Raw genomic sequence first — 21,882 nt, 5'->3', positions numbered from 1 at the left:
TTTCCAATTGAAATGTCACATAGCGCCTAGCAACATGAGAAATGCCCAAGGTTAGAAATGTAAATAGCAACCCTTGTATATGAATATATTATTGAAAGCGCCGTCAAACGTTTCAGTTGTTGCTGTTGCTGCATTTTTCGAGTTAATTGCGTAATTAAGATAAAGCTCAACTTCAAAGATGCCGCTAAATCGTTGAGCTTTTTGTTGTTCCATTTTATTTTATTTTTATTCAAGGCTTTTTCTTACAATTCTATAAAATTTTAGTCAGTGGAGTGTAAAAACATGATAAAAATAATATAATGGTCAGAAATGTGCACAGAACATTCGAAAGGGGGCAGTAGTACATACAGCTGCAGAAACAAATTAAAAAGTCCCCACAACAATAGAAAGAATAGAAATTGCAGTTGTGCTGTGTGACGTTGTCCTGTAATTATTTTATAATTAATTACAGTTTTTTTTGTAATTATATTATTTAATTTCAAATCTCTTATCAAAAATTGTAAATTTTTTCCATTTACGTGGCATTAAATATTAAATAAAAAATAAAACTTTTAAGATTTTCGGCGCGATTACTACGGCAACCCTACGTCAACCCTACGTCTCTATTTGGCCAATTTGGTTTGGACCATTTTTTAAATATATACTTTGCCTCTATGAAGGCCATTTGATCATAAGTATGAAGCGGAAATACTGGACACTTTTTAAAATATTATACATACATATATTTGCATAATATAAAAAAAAATAAAAATAAAAAAAATTATATTTCCTAAAGCTCCAATCACATTTTCTTCATTGGTATTCATTTCTTTTTAAATGCGTGTAAAAAACGCTCAATTAAACTCTGAAACTATTTAAAACAAAAATTAAAAAAAAAAATTTAAGAAAAAAAAATTAAAAAACAAAATTAAAGAAAAAAAAACTGAAAAACAAAATTAAAAAAAAATTAAAAAAAAAATGTAAAATAAAATCAAAAAATATTCATTAAAACCCTAAAACTAAATTTTTTTACAAATTAGCCTATTTAAAATTTTTTAATTATGTGGAAAAAAGTCGACAATCAGCGAGGTTTTAGCAACTTCAAACCTTTTTTGTTAGATGCTCAATCGAAAAATGACATTTCAAAAATCATACGGTTATATTTTGATCAGTAAAGTACTGACAATGTAAATTCTAAAATATCAAATAAAATGTGGATCAAAGGCAGGACAATTGGAAAAACCGTGCATTTTCGTGTTTTTCTGCATTGAGTGATTACGTAGAAAAGACGTTTGTAAAGCGGTACAGGAGCGCAAAACACCAGGTGGATGCTCACAGATGGCAGCGCCTCAAAATATATTTTTTATTTTATCTTCGTCAGATTCAACAGCTTCATCACTTGTCTGTGAGTAGAGCACTTAAACCGGTAAAACCAGTAGTACCGCCCTCCAGCACCCGCCGAGACGTCATATCGATTTTCAACCAGCAATAATCGCACCTCAGTAGAACTTCATTGGTTACGATATCGCCTCTGCGGAAAGCTGTTCCCACGACAGTTGGTGGTTCTGCGTAACCGGAACGTCCCGGTTATCCGGCCAAGGACTGTCACATGAGAAGCATTCCTCGTATATGAACGGGGAATGTTTATGCTGCTACAGAAACAACAGCAGCAACAACAACGTAATATCGATTGTTGTGCCATCTATGGGCATTCGATAACACTTTAATTGGAAGCATACACCGATGATATGATGACCACAACATTCTCGACACTCTAGCACCCACCGGCTCTTCGACCCTTAGGCACGAACTAAAACTATTAAATTTTTATTGGTCTAAGACAAATAGTTTCTTCCAATTAGAATTCACTAAATTTTCTGAGTACTTGGACAACCAAAAGTTACTTTTTTGTAAAAAGTTTAACAATCCAACCAAACCAAAATTTCTGTTGACTGTCTCCTATGTACTCTCTTCTCATGCCTTTGGTCGTTTTGATTCTTGTGCTTGCAGGTTTACTCAGTTTACTATTATTTAGCGCTTATCATTACAAACAGTTCCCCAGTTCATCAGCAATGCAATTCACATCTGAAGTGTTCTGAGCGAGCACAAATTATCACAGCTTTGCCCACCAAACAACAAAGGGAAAATTCACATTTGTTATGCAACTTAATTTATCTGTACATATTTGTGTGTCTGTGTATGTAAAATATTGGTTGAATGTTTGTGCGTTCTTACCTTAGAGCAGTTCAACGACTAAATGACTACCACAGCATTGCTCTGTCGTTAAGTCCCAGCCATTATGGCGCTGATCAAATTGGAAAAATACACTGAAAAAATGCAGCCCTCAAAATTATTTATACAAATTTTGATTATTTACCTATTAATTTTTCAATGGCAATTATTTTGATTATTTATTTATATTTTATTGCAAATAAAGTAATTCATTCTAAATATAATAGTGACCATAATAATCCAAGTTTTCTTTAAAATTAAAAACAAAATATATCTGAATTTTCGAAAAAAGCCTTTGGTTCGCAGTTCTATAGCTCATTGAATTTTAGTACAACAAAATGAAAATTTAAAATAGCGAAAAATTTTCTTTAATTTTTGATCATTTTTCCGCTTGAAGGTGTTGCGAATTTTCTTCATTTAATGTAGTGGAATATTGAATATTGTACAACCATTCGTAGATTACGAAGTAAAACTAAAGCTGTTTATAACCACCAAAAATACAATCAGAGAAGAAATCAAAATAATAAAATAAAATAAAAATAAAAAAGTTGGTAATTTTCGATTGTTTTAGTTTATACAAGGTGTCGCAAAATTAATCGTCCTATCGGAAAATTCATAGTTTTTGCAGATGCACTTGGAGACAAACAGGCAAGAGGCGGGGCACATAAAGACCAAAATAAAGATTTCCATCACACAATTTTTTTTTTTTTTTTCATTTAGTAGAAAAGTTTTGCAAAAACAAAATTGAATGATTAATTTTGTGCCACCTTCTATGCAAACAGTATACAAATTGACAAGCAATGGAGCGCGTAAAGATCGAAATAAAAACTTCCATCTCAAAAAAATTTTTTTTTAATAAAAATTCGTAATAAAAATTTTTTTAAACAAAAATGCATGCATGATTAATTTTGCGCCACCTTGTATGCAAACAGACATGCACTGAAGTGCGCAAAGATCAAAATAAAGATTTCCAGCACTCAAACAAATTTTTTTTTATTAAAAGCGTAATTCAAAAACAAAAATGGGTGATTAAATTTGCGCCACCTTGTAAACAAACAAACAAGTAATGGAGCACGCAAAGGTAAACGAAAGGTTTCCTACACACAAAAAAAACGTTTTATAAAAACGTTATTCAAGACCCAACATGGATGATTAATTTTGTGCCACCTTGTGTACTAACAGTCAAGTAATGGAGCGCGCAAAGGTAAAAAAAGGTTTCCAGCACAAAAATTTGTTAATAAAAAATTTATTAAAAAAAAAAAAAAGAATGATTAATTTTGCGCCATTTTGTATAGATTAAAAAAATTTTAATTTTTTTATATAAACCTGGAAAATGATAATTTAGAAAATTATTTAATTTTTTTCTTTCTTCTTTTATTTTTTTTTTCGCCGCGCCGTAACTTGGTGCGGGACTACCATTCGGTAGTGCACACGTTCGAATCTCCGAGCATGAAACACAAAAATGACAGAAAAAGTTGTTTCTAATAGCGGTCGCCTCCTTTAAGTCCCTCCATTTGTGGAAAACAGCAAGGCGCACGCCATAATTTGGAGGAGGAACTCGGCCGAACACCCAAAAAGGGTTTAACCGCTATTTTTATATACATATATACTATAATATATACTTATATATATTATTTTTCTTAAAACCTGTGTAAACTAGTTTTCCTCCGTGGCTGGTAATTTAAGAATAAATAGCAGTTTTTTTTTGTATATAAGCAAAAAAATTACTCATGGCAACCCTACTTCTTGTTCTTAATATCATATGCTTTAAAACATTTTTATTTTATGCATTACTGAACGTTGGTCTCTACCACATTTTTACCTGAACACTGCTGAAACACTTAAACTCATCTGCCAACAGCTACCCATTTCCTTCAAAGCACAAAGCCAAACTAATTCTGCATCAATCGCCACAAACAAAAACAAAGAAGTGGAATAATGGACAGCACGTTTTGTCATTGTTAACTTGTGCAGAGCAACTCATTTTCTGAATAATTTCAAAGCTTCTTTTTGGATTTTTTTTTACTTTTTTTTTAGCTCGTGTCAATTTTCACTGTGTGGACGATTTGGTTCTGTCACCTTTTCGCTATTACTATTTTATTTTTAAATATGGTAAAATGTAATTACATTTGACACAGACAAGTAAGCAAGTGAATGTAAGTGTAGATGTGACGTGGTTGTCCACCAGCATCCACTCCGTATACATACATATGTATGTATGTGCGAGTATTTGTACGCTATGGTGAATGTTATTTTCAAGGTTAGACACGGGCAACCACACAGCTTATTTCTGTATGCTTAGGATCGACAACGATCAAGAACTGGGGGCGCACAGCAAACAACAAAACCTGCATAGAAAAATAACATTGACAAATGCATTTTGCATTTAGCATTTTGCAAGAGAAATATCAATTATCTTGAGACAAAAACAAAAAAACTAAGTTGTTTGCCGGAAAAATGTGCAAAACTGCTGTTGGCAAATCAAAGTCAAACTAATTTTAAACTTAATTTCTATGTGATGGCATTTCTGGCAAACTTTAATTGCATTGCAATTTTGAAATTACCTTATGCATATATGCAAGTGTATGTAAGCATATGCATGTGTGAAGCGATACAACTAAACGCTCGGTCGCACAATTAAAAGTGAAATTGCATTTATGTGCATAGGTGACAACTGAAAATAGCCAAAAAACCAAATTTTTAATAAAATACCGTTAGTGCTCTTCACACAGACTAGCGATCTTTTGGCATTACTAATTGATTTATTAAAGCAAAAAATTATTAAAGCTCAAAGAAAACCCAAATTCTCCTCCTTGCGTCTGATAAATGCAAATGCATTAAGCGAAAAAAGGTGCAGCAAATCTGCAAGCACAGAAGGTTTGAAAAAAAGTGTACGCCATATATTGGCAAGTTTGGATTATTAATTTATTTAATAGGTCTATTTATAAGTTCGTGCGGTTTTACAACAGATGGCGTAACTTGATTATTATTCCATCGATCCACATTCTCCAAACATTCATTGGAGAGCTACTGTCGTAAGGCACAAACGTCAGTATAAGTTTTTTATTTGAAGCGTAAACAACAATATTTTTACCACACTTGAAAATGTCGAATTTCGTGCCAAATAATGTGTTTTTGCGGGGAATTCTTCTTCATTATTTTAATATGAAGAAAAAAGCAGCCGAAAGTCATCGTATCTTGGTGGAAGTTTATGGTGAGCATGCTCTATCTGAGCGAACGTGCCAGAAGTGGTTTGCACGCTTTAAAAGTGGTGATTTTGGCTTGGAAGACGAAGAACGCGAGGGTGCGCCGCCAAAGTTCATGGATACCGAATTGGAGGAATTGCTCGATCAAGATCCGGCTCAAACGCAAGAAGAGGTTGCAAAAACTTTGGGAGTTGATCAATCAACCATTTCCAAACGTTTAAAAGCCATGGGAATGATCCGAAAGGTAGGCCATTGGGTGCCGTATGAATTGAAGCCAAGAGACGTTGAACGCCGTTTTATGGCATGCGAACAACTGCTTCAACGGCACAAAAGAAAGGGTTTTTTGCATCGAATTGTGACTGGCGATGAAAAGTGGGTCCATTACGACAATCCAAAACGTCGGGCAACGTATGGATACCCTTGTCATGCTTCAACATCGACGTCGGCGCAGAATATTCATGGCCTGAAGGTTATGCTGTGTATCTGGTGGGACCAGCTGGGTGTTGTGTATTATGAGCTACTGAAACCGAATGAAACGATTACGGGGGATGTCTACCGACGACAATTGATGCGTTTGAGCCGAGCACTGCGAGAAAAACGGCCGCAATACGCCGATAGACACGACAAAGTTATTTTGCAACATGACAATGCTCGGCCACATGTTGCACAAGTGGTCAAAACATACTTAGAAACGCTCAAATGGGATGTCCTACCCCACCCGCCGTATAGTCCAGACCTTGCGCCATCCGATTACTATCTCTTCCGATCGATGCAACATGGCCTGGCTGACCAGCACTTCCGTAATTACGATGAAGTCAAAAAATGGATCGATTCGTGGATTGCGGCAAAACCGACCGAATTTTTCACAAAGGGAATCCGTGAATTGCCAGAAAGATGGGAAAAAGTAGTAGTAAGCGATGGACAATATTTTGAATATTAAATTTGTAACCATTTTACGTCAATAAAGTTTCAAATTTCGAAAAAAACCGCACGAACTTATTCATAGTCCTATTATTTTGTATTTTCAATTTTTCTTTTGTTTTTATAAAAATGTAGTTCATACTACAACAACAGCCATATAAAGCAAAGTTTCGAACGTTGTAAAAAGTTTGTAAAACTTTCAGTTTTTTTTTTTGGAGAGTTCGACATTTTTACTCTGAAATTTTAGAAAAATTTCTGGCATGCAGTTTTATAGATCATTAAATTTTGATGCAACGAAACGCATGTTTCAAATGACTACAGAATACCGTTGACTTTTGCCAATTCTTTCTGCTTAAGATGGGTGTTTTCTTCCATATAAAAAATGTGCAGTAGGCGTTGAATGGAGAAATGAAATCAAGGTGTTGAATAGAGGAGATGCAAAAGATCTCGTCTGAAAAAAATTCTCAAAAATCAGAGTGATTTTAGACCTACTCGAAACTAGCACTTTATTACACCAAAATTCAATGCGCTATAAAATTGCATACTTACATATTTTTTAAGATTCTGAGTAAAAAGTTTGCATTTTTATGAGAATATGCCGACTTTTACAAAATATATACCAAAATTCAATGATCTATAAAACTGCATACCTGAAATTTTTCTAACAATTCTCAGTAAAAAATTTTGAATTTCGTTGAAGATTTGCCCAATTCCTACAAAAGTTTAAATTTTTATGAAAATATACCGAATTTTTACAATTTACATTTTAATACCCGAAATTTTTCAAAATATTCTGAGTAAAAAGTTTGAAATTTCGTTGAAAATTCGCCGAATTCGTACAAAAGTTTGAATTTTAAAGAAAACATGCCGTATTTTTACAAAATATGACCAAAGTTCAATGATCTATAAAACTGCATACCTGAAATTTTTCAAAAAATTCTGAGTAGAAAGTTTGAAATTTCGTTAAAAATTCGCCGAATTCTTATAAATTATATATAAAGTTAGAAACCTCCTGGTCTTTGTTGTGGTATGAATTGTGCTTTTAAGAGTATCAGGATTAATTTAAACAAAAATAAAAAGTCAATTTATGGTGTATACTTTCTTTAGACCTTTACTGTATAAAATATTTGCGAGTTCAATTATTGAATTTTATTAATTTGTGTAAAATACGGATTTCAACGATTGGAATAGACCAAGATTTTAATCAACTTTCAAACAATAAATTACAAATGCCTACACACACACTTACACAAGTGCTTTAATTCGTTTACAAGGCAAATGTGACAGATATCATACATACATACATACATACATACATACACACATTAGTGAATGTTTATAAGAAATAATTACTTAGATATTTAGTTATGTTGGACCGCTTCAGCTTTGCTTGCAACTCAAACGCATTGTGACAAGTCAGCATTCGCAAAGATTATGCAGGTTTGCTTTTGCTATAAGGCAGGAAATCAATACTGTGCAATACTTTTCATGCGCTCCATGAAACGACGCAATTACGGCGCAAACAAACAACAAATACTGCAATGAAGTCGGAGATAGGCAGATGAGGAGGGGGAAAATAATAAAAAACGACGCATGTAAACAGAAATTAAATGCAAAATGCAAAATACAAATACAAATAACAAAGGCAAAGCGTGCACGTGTACGCATACATACGTATGTATGTATGTGTGTGTCTATGCAAATAAATTCCTCTATTGCATTTTTCATTAGATAAGTTGCAATGGGAATGAGATGAAGCATGTGGGCATGAAATCGAGCGAGCACACCCGCTCGTGTACCTCTGAAACTACATACACACATACATGTGTGACACAACAGCAGGCATATGGTGGGAGAAATACAAAAAATTAAAAACTATAAAATTTAAAAAAAAATTTGATCAGAGTGCACTTCAGGGGTATGAAAATACTTTTCATTGTTTTCACGTTTCACTCATGAAGTGATCTCTACAACAAATGCCGATCAATTATTTGCCATAAGGCACTATGCGCCCAACAGTCGGCACTATAGCAATTTATTACTATTATAATGATTTATTGTAGAAGAAAAAAATGAAGTGAAGTTAAAAATGGTTTTAAGAAATTGTGCTGACTACTTGGGGCTCAGTCCAAATTATCATTGCAAAACAAAGTACTTGTGTACTAAAGATCTAGAAATATGGAATTGAGTTTTAGAGGAAGCCTGCTGCAAAAAGTAATCTAAGTATACTACAACGAGTCCAGTCTAAAAAACTCGGGGAACAAGACTAATGCACCTTGGCACATATCCAACGCAGATATTCATCGCCTTGAGATCGAAACTATTGACGAGCCCATACAAAGCGCTAGCAGAAGACACATAGGCAGACGCACAAAACCCCTATGATGAGAATACTCACAAATAAAGGGAAATCTTCCCAAAGTCGGCTTAACCGTGCAGCACTAACAGATCTTGCAAAATCCATGCAGTTAATTGCCAACTAAGCGCATTTATCATTGCTTGTTAGTCACTCGTTTTAAATGGCAGGTATCATCAGCATCATCATAGCATCACAGTTCGTGGTAAACAATTGCTTCCGTTACAATTCGCCTCCACGTCAGTCGCTCATCAGTTTTTCGTTTGATATCAGAAATGCCCATAGCACCAAAGTCGCCTTCAATGTCATCCCTCCATCGTTTTCTCGGCCGCCCTCGTCTTCTGTCGCCTTGTGGATTTGTTTCGTTTTTTTTTATAGCTCTATCGTTGTTCATTCGTAAAATGTAACCGTACTATAGAATACTTTACGCTTTGATGTACCTGATTACATTTGCGCCCCTGATAAGTGTGTCTAACTCGTCGTTGTACCGAATGCGGTAAATACCTACGCACCCGTAACTGACTGTAGGTCTTATGACAGTTTTGTATATTCATAGTTTCTGGTAGAAAGTTGTCTCAACTTCATTAACTTTGTATGGACATTGGACATTGGCACTTAAATAGCACTCTCACTCCATACCTTTGTAAGCTAATTACTTGTTGTCTCACGTCAGGTGTAATGTTTTATGGAAGGAAAAAAATATATTTCAAAAAAACAACAATAGAGTGATTTTCCATTTTTTGCTAATAAACCAATTTCGTCATGCCAAATGTAAAAACTAAAAAACAAATTTAAAAAAAATTAATAAAAGAAATAATTTAAAAAAATTTTTTGAAAAAATATAAAAACAAATTTTTGAAGAAATATATTGTAAAAAAAAAATATTTTTTAATTATCTTCCATTTTCTAGTAAAAACCCACTTTCGTCATGTCAAATGCAAAAACTAAAAAAAAAAAATTAAAAAAAATATGTATTAATAAAAACAAATAATTAAAAAAAAATTTTTGGAAAAAATATAAAAAAATCGTTTTTAATTATCTTCCATTTTTTGCTAAAAAACCACTTTTGGCGTGCCAAATGCAAAAACAAATAAAAAATTAAACAAACAAGCAATTTATGAAAAAAAAATTTACAAAAAAATTTTACAAAATATAAAAAAAATCTTTTTTAATTATCTCCCACTTTTTGCTAAAAACCCACTTCCGTCATGTCAAATGCAAAAACTAAAAAAACAAGAAAAAAATTTTTTTTTTTTTTTAATTTAGAAAAAAATATAAAAAAATTATTTTTCAATTATCTCCCATTTTTCGCTAAAAACCACTTTCGTCATGCAAGCAACTTAACCTACACAACGATTTTGTCAAGCACAACGAATTTTCTTCATATTTTTCGTGCTAAATTTTGTACGCATTTTTAGAAAAAACAAGAAAAATTGTACGAAACTCACAAAAATTTCAAAAAATGTTCTTTTAAAGTTTTAGTGCGTGACTACCATTCGATAGTGAAAGGTGCAAAACGGCAGGCAAGAAACAACAAATCTTAAAAAAAAAATCTGATAGCGATCGTCTCTCAACAGGCAATGGCAAACTCCCAAGTGAGTGTCTGCTATAAAAAAGCTCCTCATAAAAAAAAACCATCTTCAGTTCGGAGGCGACATAAAACTGTAGGTCTCTCCAAAACATCAAGATGCACAAACGAGGAAGAGGAGCTCAGGCATGCATTCAAGAAAATGTATAAGCGGCATATATACATATATATGAGAAATTTTCAACTTTTCAACTAGAATTTTTACAAAAATTCTAGGCAAAACCCTATGATCAAAAAGTACCGTGTTGACTGTCTTCTTCGATTGCCAAGGCGTAGTGCACCATGAGTACCTTCCTTCGGGCCAGACAGTCAATAAAGAATATTATTTTTCCTTTTTGTTGCATTTGAGAGATGCTGTTCGTCGCAAACAGCCGGAAATGTGGGCAAACAATTCTTGGATTTTGCATGATGATAACGCGCCATCGCACCGAGCCCAAATTGTGCTGGATTATTTGACCAAACACCAAGTAAATACCATCGTGCAAGCACCGTATTCACCTGATATAGCCCCGAGCGACTTCTTTCTGTTTCCCAAGTTGAACTTACCACTTCGTGGAAGGAGATTTCAGTCAATAGAGGAGATCAAGGAGAATGCGACGAAAGAGCTGAAGGCCATCCCGTCGCCGAAAATTTTTCATGCCAGCTTTCGTAAACTTTGTTAAATTTTTGTGAACTGTGTACAAAGTTTGCAACCTTGATTTTCACAGTTTTTGGTATACAATAAACTATATTTTGATAAAAAATTCACGGAAAAATATTAGTAGCATGAAAAATATTGCGATTATTATAAAAATATAAAGCGACTTAATTATGTGAGCACAGGTGTATATAAGTCAAGTGTGAATAATTCGCTGCGCATGTCCGCCATGCAATTCAGTACGGCTCAATAGTTAATTCAGCATAGCCAACTTTATGCGTGCAAGTGCAGGCATTGGCTTTAAAGTGTCTAATCGCCCTACATGGCATATTAAGTGAAGCTTCATTGAAGTGACGGCCGCCATTGCGAAGGCTGCCGCTGACGCCGTCAAACGTCGTTCAAATGGACTCGAATTCTTCTACAATTATTTACATACTACATACATGCATATGTATGTATGTATGTATGTATAAAAATGAGCAGCTATGAACGCCTGCATGCCTTCACATCCACACTGGGGCATACATGGCAACAGTGCATGCACTTATACATAAGTGTGTGTGTGTGTTGTTGTACTCATTTTTTCTGTTGTTATTGAATCGCATTCGAAAAGTCGGAAAATAAAATATTCAACGTATCTATGCCAAGTGTACAATTTTCATGTTCAAGGTGACAAAATTTAGCACAAAGAAATAACAAGGCAAATGCGTACGTATGCTTGTGCAATGAGCATGCACACTAGAAACAAAAAAACACAAACAACAAAGTAAAAAAAAAATCGAAAAAAATAGCCGCACACAGAGAAAAAACCTGCGCTAATGCGAGTATTTTGCGCCCGCGGCAGAGGGCGGTGTGGAGACGTGTGGTGACGTGCTGCCTGTCAGTTGTTTGGTTTAAATAAAAATTGATTGTAGTAAATGTATTGCAACCGCATCGTCGTCGATCGTCCGTCCACTTATATCCGCTGCACACAGATGCATACACACAGCTGCTTGACACTGAAGCGCGTGTAGTTGCACACCGCCTGTTGTCCCATACACCCGCTCGCCACGAGCTGCACTTCACAGCCGGTATTTCTAAGCGATGCTTTTCTATTCTGTAAACACGACGAATGTGTGTGTGCGCTCATCCCACCCGCTCGACTGCCCGAAACGCGCGCTGCCTCCACAAGCCATCAGCTGCGCTTTGACATCGTCAGTCACCGTCATCGTCGTTTCTTTTGTCATTGTTGCTGCGTTGTTGGCATTAGTTGGCAATTGTTCTAACGAGTTGCATACATATTTCTTGGCAGCGCTCATTGCTAACGTTCGCGTTTAATACGCTCATATGTACGTGCATGGGCATGTAGGTATGTACGTAGTTGTAGGTGTTTGTAGTTGTGTGGCACTGATGTGCTGGCTGAATTGCTCACTTTCCGTGTCGTAATTCTTTCTGTTCGATTTATTTGTACAATTTGTACATACATACATACATACATACGTATGTATATCGACGTATTTCAGTTTTGTTCTCACGATTTTCTATGAAGCGCTTTTTTCGAATTGCATGCATATGTATGTATGTATATACCCGCAGTGGAGATTGGCGCAAGCTCATAAACGGACTAGTTATATATTAAACACTGCATGACCAACTCTAAACTAGTATCAAATAGCTGAGATGGGGAGGTATCACAATCTGCTCGCTGGTAAAAAAAAGAAAAACTACAATAAATATTTCGTGGCAAATCCATGGCTCTCAATAACTGCCTTGCACGGCCTCAACATTGACGCTCTCAAATTGTCGACGATGGTCTGGGGCATATTTCTCCTCACTGCCAGCACTCTTTGGAAAACTGGTTAGTATTTGCCACATTACTGCGACCAATTCTCTTTTTTACAATTTCTCATAAGTTTTCTATAGGGTAAAGGTCGGGAGATTGGTTTAAGAACGGTTTAAGGTCCTATGCCGTATGATGCGGGTCATTGTCCTATTTGAAGAGCCACTTTAGTGGCACTTCCCATTCGACATGTGGAAGCATTGCGGATTCAATAGCGTTTCCGTAGACATTCTGATCCATTGTACGATGAAGTGGCCCCAAACCGGAACAGAAAAAGCATACCCAGACCATAACATCTTCTTGATTGGCACGAAAACCGCTTAGGTGATTTTGGCCGAGTTTAGCAAAGCGCGCCAGTTGGATGCACCAAGTGATACCTTCTCCGCTTGACTCCATCGCCTTCACCACTCGCCGTCACCAACGTGCAAAGGTCCAAAAAATTTCCGCAGAATCTCAACACTTCAAGTGACGCTTCTTCGAATATTGTCATCGTCCACGCTTCTGCGCCGTACGATAGGACGGACAAGATGAGAGACTTATAGAGTGTTAGTTTTCTTCGTCGAAAGGGGAGGTTTACTACTCAATCGTACCAAAAGCCACTTTGTTTTACTATCTTAACACAGTATAATTTTTCAAGACGTTTGCTTCGTCGGGTGCGTCGAACGTAGCATACCCTATGATCAGAAAGTACCGGGAATGTTCAATTTAAACGAACCGGTCCACATTTTTTCTTATGTTGCCATCGGTTCATTAGTGTATGTCTGGCCGGCCGGAAATGTTGTCAAACAATTCTTGGATTTTGCATAATAATAACGCGCCATCACACTGAGCCCAGATTGAGCTGGATTATTATATTCACCTGATATGGTCCCGTGCGACTTCTATTTGTTTCCCAAGTTGAAGTTACCACTTCGTGGAAGGAGATTTCAGTCGATAGAGGAGATCAAGCAGAATGTGACGGCCTACCAGGGGTGCATGGAGGACTGGGTTAGACGTTGGCACATGTGTGTTGCTTCAGACGGGTCATATTTTGAAGGAAATAAAAAAAAAATTTTCCTGAAATTTAACTCTGTTTTGTTTTATTTAAACATTCCCGGTACTTTCAAATTATAGGGTATGCCAACACTTTCTCACAAATTAAGTTTGTACTCGTCGCTGAAAAGGACAGTTGACCACTTGCGTATAGGTCAGTTTATGTGTTCGTTAGCGAATAGCAACCGTTCTTGCAGGTTATTGTTACTAATCAGCGGTTTCCTTGCGGGTCGGTAGCTACGTAAATCACCCTCGGCCAAGCGACGAGCAGCAGTTCTTGAACAAATTGGTAAATCAAGCTCTTTTACCAACTGTGGAGCACTTTTAAGTGGAAATTTTTGTATCTCTCTTACAATCCCAGCATCAGATTTTTGAAAAAAAAATGCTTTAGTGCCAATACCAATACTATAATCGGCACCTTTTCTGGTGGTTTGGCCGAGCTCCTCCTTCTATCTGTGGCGTGCGTCTTCGCGGTTTGCCTTTGTCTGTCGAGGGGCGAACGCTTATTAGAAAAAAAGGGTTTTATTTGACTAGAGGCCAAGCCTAGCTCTGATCACGACTCATACAATATCCAGGTACTTAAGAGTTTGCAGCGCGAAACAATTGGCGGGTCCAATGCTCTGACCGATCATCTCAATAAATGAACCGCTCATCTTTTGCACTGGTCTTGAAAGTTTCCCCATAAACTGCATGATACCTACTCGCTTATAAATTCATTTTATCGCACACATGTACGTGCATATGAATGTAGGTATGTATGCCCGAGTATGCATCTTTTTCGCTCATTTTATTTAGATTTATTTGCGGAGGTAATTGTAAAAACGAAGTGCTATTCGCGCGTGTGGCGATTTTATAGTAAAAATACCTGCCCATGTGCATCCATACGTACATATGGATGTTAGAAACAAGTACACAATATATACATATGTGCAAGTATGTGCACTTTTGACTTGACTAATCCAACGTTCAAGCTGTGCGCTGCCCACATCAGCGCACACTCACTTCACTGTCAAAGGAAATACATTGTTTGTGTAATAGTTGATGTAAACAGAGGGCGGGCCTGCTGCATGATAAATTTCTTACATATACATGCAAATATATGTATGTAAATATGTATCTATAAGCACTGTCTATAAATGTGTATTAATTTATGTACGTACGCCAGTTTTGGTTCTGACTCTACAAGTCTTGATTTTGTAATACAAATCGATAATTGCCAATGCAATCAAGCATGATTTTTCAAGTATGTTAAACGACTTGGTAATTGATCTACATACATAGGTGTATACATATATATATGTGCACACTTATATAAAACTTATGACTCCACGTCGTTTACGTATGCGAATTTTCAAACGATTTTGCAAACTAAAATTAAAATTCACCAGCAAACGGTGGAATTATCAAACGAGCTTTGTAAACTATAAGGCAATTATTTTCATTAGAAAATGTTTACATATTACGAATTTTTGCTCTTTTATCTATGGCTGATTTCTTTTGCTTCCAACAATCATTTTGAAAATATTCTCTTTAGTATTACGTAAAAATTTTCACGCTGATAATGCTTTGAAAGGAAATCTTAATTCAAGCCGAATTCCTGACACTAGATGCAATTACACTTAGCATTGAAACTTCCCTTCAGAGTTAAATTATACACTTTTATTAATATCAGTACGATTAAACGCATATTGAGCGTGCAGTATCGTTAATATAGGGGGGCCATGTAAAATTTGCTTTTTGAATCGGCTATAAAAAAAAACTAGTCAATATTTTTTCAAACATTTTTTTTTTTTGCAGATTGAACATTGTCATTTTTGAATGAAAAATAATATCGTTCAAATGAGTGCCACGACTGGCTTTACAGTAGGCCATTCGATCAACCCAATTTTTAAGCACATTTTCGATTGTTTGGGCTCCAATTTCATTAATGGCAACTTCGATTTCGTGTTTTAAAGCATCAATCGTCTCTGGATGGTTCGCATAGCATTTGTCCTTAACGGCTCCCCACAAAAAATAGTCCAACGGGCTTAAATCACAGCTTCGAGGCGGCCAATTGATACCGGAATTTCGTCTGATTATTCGGTTTTCGAAAACGGTAGCCAAAAGTTCGAGTGTAACTTTGGCAGTGTACAAGTTGCACCGTCCTGTTGAAACCAAATGTCGTCCATGTCATCCTCTTCAATTTGTGGAAATAACTCGTGGAGCATGTCACGGTTGCGCTCGCCATTTCCTGTAACCGCGGCTCCTCGCTCATTTTCGAAAAAAATGGCCCGATGATGCCACCAGACCAAAAACCGCACCAAACAGTGACTCGTTGTGGATGCATTTGCTTCTCTATAGTAACGTGTGGATTTTCTGATCCCCAAATCCGACAATTTGGCTTACTGACGTAGCCACCGATGTGAAAATGAGCTTCATCAGAAAAGAAGAAGAAGACTCACCACTTTGGAAATAGGTTTTCAATATTTCCCAATTTTGTTCAAGCGTATAGCGTCCCATTTCGTAAATGTCAAACCTTTAAGTAAATTATGAACACATTTCACATGTCATTTATGTTACCATTCTCAAAAAAATAGGCAAATGGTTCAAAAAGCAAACGCTATATGGCCCACCCTGTGTAGCAGCTAATTTACCTTTTATTTCACTATCTATCGCACAAAGAGTTTATAGCAACCAGTGCTCTGGTCAGCAGATTTGCTTCACGCGTAAATCCACCTCTATCACAAAGGAAAATATCGAAAAAGTTTAGAAATTTTTACTCTAAAAGTAACTAAGTTAAAATATATACGAAAAAATATGTTTTATCTGTAAATATTAAAATCATATCAGCTAATATGATCAGATCCTTCTCTGTACATCGTACTGATCTCTCCATACGTCAACTTGGGTTTGAGGGTCGTGCTATCTTGGGCTATCTTTCAGAGTAGGCAAGATTGGAAAGAGGGGATAGTCGGCACGGATATAGGTACCTCTGTTTTCGCGGACGGATCCAAGATGGAATCTGAAGTGGGAGCGGCGGGTTTAACTAAATCAGCCAATATTTCAGTCTTCTTTAAACTGCCGAAAACGAGCAGCGTTTTTCAAGCTTAGGTCTTTGTGATCCTGCAAACATGCAAAATGTTTAGAAATCGCTGTTGGCAGGGAGACATTAATATTTTTTCCGATAGTCAAGCTGCGAACAAGGCCCTGTCGTCGCCGTATTGCAGCTCCCTTCCGGCTAACTCCCGTAAGGAGGAACTCAAACTTGAGATTCCTTAGCGTACCTTTTGGTGATGGTTTGAGGAAATTCTCCAGCCTAAACCTCTTTTCTCTCCTCCACTACATCAACAGCACTGGATGGCTGTTTTTTTCTCTTTCTAAATTTTTTCACAGTTAACGGTCCACATTATGGTATCACAACGAAAAGAAGAGTGAGAACGGGACGATTTAAGACAGAGCGAGTCCATCTATGAGCAAACAAATGGCTCATAACTCGAGGGTAGGTTGGGCGGAGATGTACGCATACTCGGCTCCCAGACTACTGCAATGTTTTTCATGGAGAACTGATGGTAATAATTAAAGCCGTCGCACTGGAACAGTGAAATGCGTTACCTGGAGATGATATCTAGATTTTTGCTAATACCCTAGCAATGATAAAATCCTCCACAATTCAGTCGACAACCCTTGAGGTAGGCATGAAATGTCGCACATCTCATAGCATCTCATTTTACCCAAAGGGGACATGAGTGCCTGGCCATTGTGACGTCAAGTGGAACAGCTGGGCCGTTGAACTAGCAAGGCTTGCTAACAAACTGGTTGGTAAGCACACAGGTAATGACATAGGCGGCATATCCTTGCAGACATTTCAGCAACTTATTTTTGGGGGAAATTGCAAAACTAAAGCTCAAATAAATGTCTAAAGTATCATTTAGATTTAAGCTACTCAGTGGAACGACCATTGAATCTTAAATTTTTAATGTTTTTTTTTTTTTGTTTTGTGGTATGCACTTTCATAGTTTATTAAATATTAGTATTAAAAAGCACTAATTTGTAATAATATAATATTTTCCTTAAAGCTGTTGGGCGTTTCCTTCATAAAAAACAAATATGAGGTACGTTTGTTAAATGGAGAAAAAGCGCAACGCCTTGGAATTGTGATGAAAAGTTTGAGAAGTTTTATAAATTTCGTATAGAATTGAAAATTTAGATGTATATGGTTTTGGTCAGACTTTGAGCTATACTTTTATAATAAAAAATATTGAACAAAAAAGAAAAAACTGTCAAAACCGGTCAAAATATTTGGGTTCCATAATTTCACGCGCGCTGCAACTTTATCGCAAAGTTTTCAAAATTTTTTCAATGAAAATGGCAGAGCTATGATTCGAAAATGTCAGTTCAAGAGGCAAATTTCTTGAGGCAAATGCATATACAAATAAAGCAAGCGGAAGACTAAAATCGAGGTGGACAGCTGAAGTGAAAGACGACATCGAACAGCGTAAGCTAAAGAACTGGAAGGAAGCGGCAACAGATAGAGCAGCGGTAGAGGTGTTCTGTTCAGCACGCCAAAGCTCACAAGAAGCTGTAGCGCCAAACGATTGTGATGATGATGATTGGGAAACACAGAATGGCAATGGAATGCAAAATAAAAAACAGCTTAAAAAAACTATGTCGCTGTGTGTTATTTACGCATGCGCGCCATATAATTGTCAGCAATACAATCGACATTCACCGCCGCCATAGCCAAATGGGTGGGTGCGTGACTACCATTCGGTAGTAGCATCGAATTGAAACTCGCTGCGTGCACGAAACACCGATTGTTAGAAAAAGGTTTTTCTTATAACGATCGCCCCTCGGTAGACAATAGCAAATCTACGAGTACATTTCTGCCAAGAAAAAGCTGCTCATAAAAAATCATTTGCCATTCGGGCGCGGCTTAAAAATGTACGTCCCGTCATTTGTGGAAAAACATCAAGATTCACAATGCAAATATAAGAGGGAGCTCGGCCTAGTACCCAAGCTAAAGGGTGTAAGGGTACTATATAATCGACATTCGTAACAGTGTCAAAGTAAAAATTTTCTTTTTGTGTGTTCAAAATCGTTCATTTTTAACCTTTTGCGCTTAATAAAATATGACTACAAAAAAGAGACTCCATGCCCATTTATACATATCTATCTTTAAAGCAATACACTGCGTATTACTTCTTTCCGCTTGAGCGCAGCTAATGGGATATCGACAAAAATATACCCTTCAGCAATATTATATAGGCTTTGTCTTCCCTTAATTATACAGAATTAATGCATACCGCAAGTGTTAATTAACTACAACTGCTGACTATTGCCAACTACTTCTCACTAAATATTTTAATTTGATTCATAAAGCAAATATGTAAATTAATTACACCCACTTATTAAAATAAGGTCAGTCGATAGATGAAATACAAAGCGCCGAGTGTGCATTTGCCTTAGCTGCGGAATTGTTTTCAATGAGGTATAAAAAGCAGATAAACAAATTATTTAAATGCTAAACGACTCAGTTAACTGCATGCACAATAAACAGCTACAGTATATGGGCACATATATAAGTATATTGCCTCGAATTACTCCTGTTCTAAAACAAAACCCCCAAAAAACAAAACAAAAAACACTTTTCTTCAAGGGAAAATCCAAGCTTTCCCCTTCTCTCACTGGAGTATTAGTAGAGTTTCTATGACGATAAATTTTCTCTACAACCAACGAATGGATGAATCTCTATTCTACATAAAAAATCCCACTCTAGCAGAAACGTATTTTCGCACAGATTACCAACTACTTTTGAAAAGTGCAAATAACAAACAAGCGAAAAAAAGCAAGACTCTCAAAATAATTCAAGCTGGTTGAGCTTTAATGAAATGAGCGTTGCGCATTGCAGCGTAGTAGAAATAAACTTAAATTCATTGCACGCGTGCAACTCGCACACATTCGCTAGCACAAAACTACGGAACTAAACAAGGCAAAGAACACTCACATACACATGCAGTGATACGTGTATATGTACACTATTTAAGTTGGTGTGCGTGCGAGATGGTTTTCTGGGTAAAACTGTGGCTGCTTTAAATTAATGGCGGCGGCACAGTCACAACACGAGGTGGTGTTCAAGGGTAATGCCTACCCTGCCTTGGTGTACGTGCTTTATTGTGCCTGTGTGTGTGTGTGTAAGTGGGCAATGCAACTGCAACAGCTTTTATTGCATTGCATTGCCTGTTTCTGTGATTTTTGTTTTTTTTGTTGCTCTTTTGAATTGTGCATGTATTTTATTTTCATTGGGTCATAGTCCACAACACAAACACCAGCACAAGCACCAACACCAGCACGCACACCAACCAAGTACCGGCATTTATGTATCAGTTAACTGCCGGCCGGCCGGCGAAAATTTGTTGCGCAAAACTATTGCCAATTCAGGAACTGCGCTGCGCCAACACTCCGCAGCTCTGCGAACTTCTACTGTTTTCGCCTAGATCTCTGGGCGCCAACTATTCTCGCCAGAACTAGTATGCGAGCTGAGCGTAGCTGAACGAATGCGAGAGAGTGATGAGCGACCGAGTGACCGAATGACCAAACATGCAAGTGAGAGCACAAATCGGGAGATTTGTTTGTTTCTGTTTGGTTTTTTGCAAACTTAACGTCCCCAACATTTGCGGCATGGCGGGCTAAAGGGCGGGAGGATCGATGGCACGTGTACGGCAACGCTTCGTTGCTTGTTTTGCATGCGCGTGCAACCGGGTAAATTTGTGTGTGTGTAGGTGTGTGTTTTATAAAAGCAAGCTGCATGTGTTGGTGCATTTTTTCACTTTTGCTCGCAATGTTGTTGTTCTTGTTAGTGTAATTTTTTTCATTTCGTTTATTTTTATGGTTTGCCTGCATTCAAGGAAGCTCTCTACTGTGCCAGGGTAGCTCGCCGGCATTTGTCTATAAATTAAAGGGTTGCATAAAACCCAAAGCGAATTCAAGCATACACATACATATGCATTTCCATTACTTAATTTGTATGTTTTGCATTGGCAAGCAAGGCAATGCATGTCAAACTCAAGTTTAAGTGAAACTAGTTTCAGCAGGAAGTACAGCCACCGAACGCATAAAACGCAAAAATTAATCCGTTGACGTTGACTTTGACGCACGGACCGATTATGAGACATATGTATGTGTGGCTGTCACACAAATGTTAAATTAATATGCAGTGGCGCAAAATTAATAATCTATTTTGTTTTGGAATAACTTTTTTACTAAAAAGAAAACAAAAAATAATAATTTTGATGATGAAAATCTTTATTTTAACATTTATGCGCCCGCTCCTTGTTTATTTGCATGCTGCCGCTGTCTAGTTCACAAGTGTTCAATATGATTTACGCACGACGCCATTTGCAAAACTAATAAATCTTCCGTTAGGGTAATTAATTTTGTGCCACCTTGTATGACAAATTCAACCAATAGGTACAATTAATGCAGCAGAGTCTGCCCGTGTGGTAAAACTAGAAGGCATTTAATACGAGTTGTAAATGTGAACGTGCCGACGATTGGATGATAATTTTGCGCCACCTTGTATATAAATTTACTTGCTCAATTAACTTAACTGAAAACTGCAGTGTACGTTGCATTTTCACCGCTTCGCTTTCTATGAGAAGCTCTCAAAATATTCATGAGGCCCAGATAATATTAGGTTACGAATACGCTGAAGGCCGAAACGTCCATTAAAATGAATAAATAATTGGCGCGTACGCTTCTGTTAGGTGTTGGCTCAAGCTCTCCCTCCTTTTTGTTTTGTGCGTCTTTATGTTGTTCGACACAGGACCTCCAAGCCGACTCCGAACGGCAAATGGTTTTTATAAGGAGCTTTTTTATGCCAGCCATTTCAAACGCCCATTCCGACCAATAGAAGCTGCTGTTTAAAGATGTGGAAATGCAAAAAAACATCCGATACATTTGACCATTACGGCGCAAAAATAGTGTCACAACAGGCCCGGCTAAGTGCTTTCTAAAGCAAATAAACCGCAAACGCAGGGTCACAATGTCAGCAAAGCTTTATTTTTTCTAAGTAGTGCAGCATTTTCTAAAAAGCGCCATAGGCAGTATTTTAGCGATGGGCTCGAACTCTATTTA

General features: G+C 36.8%; 1 protein-coding gene and 1 non-coding gene across 3 annotated transcripts in view; one reads left to right on the top strand and one right to left on the bottom strand.

The window, feature by feature from the left end:
* LOC128865346 (uncharacterized) overlaps positions 1-21,882 on the top strand; it is a 149,938-nt gene that overhangs the window by 71,059 nt on the left and 56,997 nt on the right. The gene's annotated exons all lie outside the window — the stretch shown is intronic.
* On the bottom strand, positions 1,331-1,522 carry LOC128856173 (U4 spliceosomal RNA). Its single transcript, XR_008453822.1, has one exon. It is a non-coding gene; the product is annotated as a U4 spliceosomal RNA (small nuclear RNA).

Source organism: Anastrepha ludens, chromosome 2 (assembly GCF_028408465.1).
Source record: "Anastrepha ludens isolate Willacy chromosome 2, idAnaLude1.1, whole genome shotgun sequence".
NCBI lineage: Eukaryota > Metazoa > Arthropoda > Insecta > Diptera > Tephritidae > Anastrepha > Anastrepha ludens.
This window is presented reverse-complemented; position numbering and strand designations above follow the sequence as displayed.